At 39.5% G+C, this 6,613-nt stretch overlaps 1 long non-coding RNA gene across 1 annotated transcript; it reads right to left on the reverse strand.

Annotated features, from left to right (window-relative positions):
• Nucleotides 1–1,542: 1,542 nt before the first annotated feature.
• On the reverse strand, nt 1,543–5,798 carry LOC137429202 (uncharacterized). The gene is made up of 4 exons (XR_013623812.1): nt 5,726–5,798; nt 3,274–3,373; nt 2,604–2,832; nt 1,543–2,485 (listed from the first exon to the last, which is right to left on the reverse strand). It is a non-coding gene; the product is annotated as an uncharacterized LOC137429202 (long non-coding RNA).
• Between the last annotated feature and the right edge of the window lie 815 nt (nt 5,799–6,613).

The following is a 6,613-nucleotide window of genomic DNA, read 5'->3' on the forward strand; positions in this document are numbered from 1 at the left end:
AATGAGCGTGTCCTGAAGGCCGGCGGCTTGATCGCCGGAGGCGTTATAAAAGCGCGCACGCAAGGTACTGCGAGAGATCATCCAGCAGCGATTCTTGTCCAAAAAAGATCATCCAGCAGCGATTCTTGTCCAAAAAAGATCATCCAGAGAGATCATCCAGAGAGAACATTAAGAAGATCATCCAGGGAAGCACACAGCCTGCTATTCGTCGCCTTGCTCGCCAAAGTTGGACCAAGCAAGAGAGTTGGGCAAGAAGCAAGCACGTTGTTCAGTTGTGTGGTTGGACCAGACGAGTCCTGGCAAAGCACGCGACGTCCACGCAGCAGGAGCAGCAGTCACAGCAGCTTCAGATACAGCAGCTTGGGGCCTGGACGGCAGTTTTGAGCGGGGCCGCGAAGGAACGGTGGCTGCCAAACACGCCAATCGTGCTGCAGTACCGGTGGACCTTCCTCTCCCTCCAGCCATCCACCTACCGCCAGTCCTATCATCATTCCCCGCGTGAGTCTGTCTTTGTTTGTTCTGTCCCTGGGTATTTAATTAAGCTTGTATAAGGAATTTGCACTGTGTCTCTAATATCTTCTGTATATTATTTTCTTATCTTTCCTTCTCCTTGGTTTTTTTGAGCCTGTAAATAGTAAATAAATTAGATTCGTATTTCCAACCTTTTGGTCTTCTTCTTCTTCACATCCGTGTCGCCTTAGTCTTTTCCCTATTGAATATCTGTGGCGCGATCCGGCCAACGTTCAGGAATCGGGTTAGTCGGGGTAACTTAGGGCCTCCGCTCGGCAAAACCAACATCTTATCCGCGGTCCGTAACAATATTATGAAATTTTTTTTTTAGGTAGGCCATGTTCTTCCCAGGCTCAATGGCCATGTCTATGCCAAATATCAAACACGTGAGCCTCTCCGTTTAGGAGTCTATCGGTAACATTACACACACACACACACACACACACACACACACACACACACACACACACACACAAACTGTGTTTTATATATATAATATATATAGATGTTCTTTCGTGTTTCATGATGTTATTGAAGAGGTCATTGAGAGAGTTGGGACGAAGGGAAATCCCATGCACTGATCATGTGAAAACCCTGTTATTAGGACGAAGGGAAATCCTATGCACTGATCATGCCAAACCCTGTCATCCCATAGGTGTTGAAAAGATAAACCTGGACAGGTCACGAGAAATAGCCTTCTAATATTTTACCCACAGTCTTGAGTTGTCCCAAAAAGTGTGTACCGATAGTTGAAATCCTGTAGGTATACTTACGGTGACGTACGGTTCAAATGATATGAAAATATATTCAGAGACTAGAAATCAGTAAACAATGGCTCAGTTTTATTTGTGTTGTTTAACTTTGCCTTGCAAACAGAGAACAAGAACTGAATAGTGTCAATTAATTATAGAACCAATAATATTTATTAATTTTCATGTTAAACAAGTCTTGGTAAAGAAAAAGTTTCAAAATGAAATGCTACATTTTCAGACCACCTTGATATTACATAAAAGGTTTGACAGAACATAATGAAATATGTATCTGGTCAGTTTAATGCTGAAAGAAGTTTGATATGTTGAACATTAATAATAATAATAATTGATATTTTGTAAACAGTGTTATGTTTTGATGTGCCAGAGAGAATATCATGCATATATTATTTCATCAATCAAAGGGTACAACAGATGGACACATATTGCATAAAGCAGCACACACAACAGCCATTTTGTCAACAATGTTTACATCATCTTCTGCATCACCACATACTAAAGAGATAGGTATTGGTCCTTCCACCATGGTGTATTTTTGTTTCCACTGTCCGATCACGCGCTCAACCTGAATGCGAACATGAGCAATTTCTCGTGTTTCATCAACTTCTCGTCGTGATAGCTGTTTTCTCCCCTTAGTGAATGCTGGAATTTTCAATTCGGCACAATAAATGCCAACAGAATCTTCAATAGTGAATCCTCGGTCTGCTGGAATAACGTCCCCAGGTAGAAAATTATTCAGGATTCCCGTTTTCTGTGATATATTTGTCTGAGACACGTCCACCCCACCCTTTGGAAATGTAAGAAATACTACCTTGGGGGGTAATTGCTACAAGAAACTTAACAGTGTTGTGCTGTTTGTAGCTGCTCCAAGTCTGCGCTCGAGCTTTATAATCGGACGGTTTTTCAATAAACACCTCTGAACAGTCCAAAATGCACACACAATTCCTGAAACATCTCTGGAACTCTAATGGCAGGGTACACCTCAGTTCAGCATGAGTAGGCCATCTTATCAAGGGTCTCAGTCTTATGTACAAAACACGAATCCACTTCCTGAAAATTCTAGATATAGTAGATGGACGAACGCCAAATCTGTATGCAAGATCTTCACCCTTTAAATTCAGTCGCAGTCTCATTAATACAATAATCAGCTGCTGGAAATTTGTCAAAATCCTCGATTGAAAATCTTTCACACATGGACACAGTATCTGCAAGAGGCACATTAAAGTCGCAAAATTAGGCAAACCGGTGTAGAACAAAACCTTCTTCTCATCAACCTGAAAGCTTTTCTCACTTACAGACAATTTGTTAATGCTTTTCACATACTCTTCATTTTCCTTTCTCAATGAATTGAAGTCAAAGGAAGATCTTGTTTCCAACTCGCTGAGTGTCCTTCATGGTCAATTCTGTTTGGCATGCCACAGGTGTGAAAGTTTCATCATAAACATCTTCGACATCATCCTCCGGGTGAGTGAGTACCATGAGAGCACTGGCTGCTACTCGCCTCTTCATGGACTCCTCTCGCTTCCCACGTCGCTCTTGCACGTTATTGTATCTATAATTAATACAAGATGAAATTCATGTACTATAGATACTATATAGTGTGGTTAAGAAATTAATCTATGAAATAAAAATAAAGGCTCTACCTAAAAACTGCTGAGGAAAAGTAGGCATTTGCGATTTGATATAATAAATTAATTAATAAGTGTATTTCAAAGGTCTATTTGTTTGGCATCCAAATTAGTCACCTTGTATAAATTTGAACAATTTTAAACTCAATACTAAATTTCTACAAAGTTGCTTCCAGGAATATTTAAATAGACTATGCAGGTACAGAATAATCTCTTGTATTTTCCATTATTGCAAATTAAAACAGACTATGCAGACTCTTCAAATTAGATTCTAATGTATTTTAGGTTTAGACTCAAAACAATTTCAATTAGGCCTAGATCTACAAAATTACACAATATTTACAAAAGTCAAGGCTACTTCTCACCTGTCCATGCTTTTGGCTATTTTCTCCTGTGCGAATGGAGTAGAATTGCTGAATATAGTTGGAACATAATCTGGGTGGGTTGGATCAAAACTTCTTCTGCCTGCAAATAAATCAAAATGCGAGTGTAGTTACCTCCCGTTACCCTTTGTTTCCATTGACATCGCGGAAATCCCAGCGTGGGTGTGGCACCTTTGTAGGTCGGATGTGTTTTAAATTGGTGCAATTTTCTGTCGGAATATACGCATGTTATTGTTAATTACAAAATACCTCATCATACTGAAGATATCACATACTTGTGAAATTAAAGCAGAATAAATGCAACACGGTTGTATTACCGGTGACGAAGTGATGGCTGCAGACGTAGCTGTGGGGGGTCGGCTCCCAGTCTTTCCTACTCGGCGCCGCTTTCCACAGTCGTTTTAGCGTCGTTTAGTCCAGAAAACGGTAGAATGACAAGCCCGATCCCTTATGAAATCGGGCTGCACATCCGACAGCACAACAACTCTTTACCATCGTGTAGGGGGAAATTTATATGAGACGAGTTTCAAATTGCCGCCATTACGTATGGTGGCAGAAGCAATGTTTTGCCACCCAAGCGGTCACGTGACTAAGACGATGACGTCACATGCAACTTCCCTATTGCTTCTTTATTTATTTGATATCCTCCAGGCGTAAATGAACAATCGTTTTACTCTGTGTGCGTTGCACATCATGCACAACGTGAACGAATTTCACCTTCCTGCTCCTTGTATTTATTGTGATTAAAAAAACAAAACGCTTCTGTACACTGCCATTGTGGCTCGGTTTACAAACCACCATCTACAATTCAAATGTAAAAGACATAATTACTCTTCTTTTGGTTCTTCAAAGTCCTCGGGCTCAGGATCTTTTGGGTCCTCTGGGGTATTAAAGGGTCTTTGGGGTCCACTGGGTCCTCAGGGTGTTTTGGGATGTTTGGGTCTTTGAGGTATTTTGGGTCTTCGGAGTATTTTGGGTATTTAAGGGTCTTGGGGTCTTCTGGTTCATTGGGGCCTTTTGAGTCATTGGGGCCTTCCATGTCCTTGGGGGTATTTTGGGTCTTCTGGTCCTTATGGTATTTTGGGTCCTCTGAGTCTTTGTCTTTTCACCGGTGGACACAGTCTTGTTCAAAGATTGCCCATGAAATCCCCAATGACATCGCTCCTAAAGTGCTACTCAAAGCCTTTAAAAAGCTAATTTGATTCAAACACCTGCATGAAGAAGTAAATGTATTTTATTTGCCAGATGTAGTGTGCGCTTTATATGAACTTTTCTAGAGCATTACTTGGTTCCTCCTTAGAACACAAGGGTAGTCCAGCATGCACACGAGATTTTTCGAATGTCCCTTCTTTTCTATACTTTGCCACATGGCACATATCACATGAAGGGGCCTTTTCAATGCCCCTGGCATTTTCCCCAAGAATATTACACAAACCTGGCTTTTAACATAGACTCGTCCATGTCACTTCCTATTCATTTTGTCTTAATTACTCAATTTGTGATTTATTAATAATTGTTTAAATAAACTTAAACCTACAAGATGTTGGATAAACAAAGGCATGTGACCTTGTTACCCAAGAAACCTCGATAGTCAATATAACCTCCCTCACTTCCAACACAAAATAAAACAAGAAAGAGCAATCAGATTGCAGACCCTCACCAGGATGTGTTTTCAGTGGTTTGTAAGGCTTTTGTGTTAAAACAAATAAGGCGGCCGAACCACGTGACCGATGACGTCATCATGTTTTTTTTTGTCCACCAATTTATGCCTACATGACGCTCAATAAATTTAATCTTGTTCGGATGAAGTTTTGTACTTGTCGAATTATGACGTCATAATGGAGGCACCTATGACATCATCATTAACATATTTTATTCCCCATGGAGAATTCTTTACAATGAGCCATGTCTCAATTTTTTTCTATTCATTGCTTTCAGAGATAGAGGTGCAAAGCTTTTCGGTTTTTCCAAGATGGCGGCCGAACCACGTGAACTATGACGTCTTAATTATCATTAAAATAATGATAATTATTTTTCATTATTATTTTTATATTAATTTTTAATACTTTTTTTTTAAATACATTAAAATGTGTTTTAATGTATTAAAATGTTTAAATTGAATGTATAAATGTATTATTTAAAAATAAAAACTTTTTTTAAAATAATGATTATACAGGTGGAGTTGCACCTATGGTGAAAATTTCCTGTCAATCGGACCAACGGTTGCAGAGAAAATCATATATATTCTGTGCGGACAAACAGACAAACAAACAAACAAACAGACAAACGGACTCAAATGCAATACCCTCTCCTCAGGCGAGGGTAACAAGGTAGGAGACAGGACAAATCTACCGCAACCAATCATGTGAATATCTGTTCCATTTTTATAAAGAATAAAAAAAAACTACCCTTCACTTGCCTCCCCATTCCCTACCCTTCCCCACAGTGGCAATACAGTGGCTGAAGATGAGCCCACATCGTCGGCCAACTGTGAACGTAGAATCTCCGAGAAAACATCATCCTGTGTGGGAATTTATACTTGTAAACCCATTTACACCACAAATAATCTGGACGATGACTTCTCTAAACAGCCTCCAGTTATTCCTTCTCGTGGGGTCGTTGGAGTTATTTTTAGAATTTTTTTTTTGTTTCGGATCGTAAAACATAAACCATACACAATATGTTGTCCACATACATGCTGACAGAAGGAAAAAAAGCAGGACAGAAAAAAAAAAAAAAAAAATATACCTACTTTTTTATGCAAAACTATTTGGGTTGGCAATGCAAAAAAGTATGCAAAGCAAACAATGCAGAAATGGTATATTGTGTAAAAATATGCAAGGACCATCCCTACATCTTTATACTGCAGGGAATGAAAGTGTGAACAGAATAATAAATCTAGGTGCCCATAGTACATATCAGATGGTATTCATAGAATACTTACCCTGTGCAATCAACTTGGTGCGAGCCAACGCTTCTGTTTTTGAAGTTTTTTTTTCTTTGATCCAATATGGCTGCCAGACCACGTGAGCGATGACATCATAAATTTATTTTCTCTGACATAATTGTTGCATAGATCACGCTCAATAAATTTCAAACTGATCAGACTAAGCGTTGTCCCTGTCGAATTATGTCGTCATAATTACGGAACCAATGACGTCATCGTTAACACCACCTATTCCCCATATGGAGTTCTTTACAATGAGCCATGTTTCAACTTTTCCATAGAGCGGTTTTGGAGACATAGAGGTGAAAGGTTTTTTGTTTTTTCCAAGATGGCGCCTGCACCACATGACGTCCTGAAGTCATGATTATCATTAAA

This window comes from Myxine glutinosa, chromosome 6 (assembly GCF_964187855.1).
Source record: "Myxine glutinosa chromosome 6, kmMyxGlut1.1, whole genome shotgun sequence".
NCBI lineage: Eukaryota > Metazoa > Chordata > Myxini > Myxiniformes > Myxinidae > Myxine > Myxine glutinosa.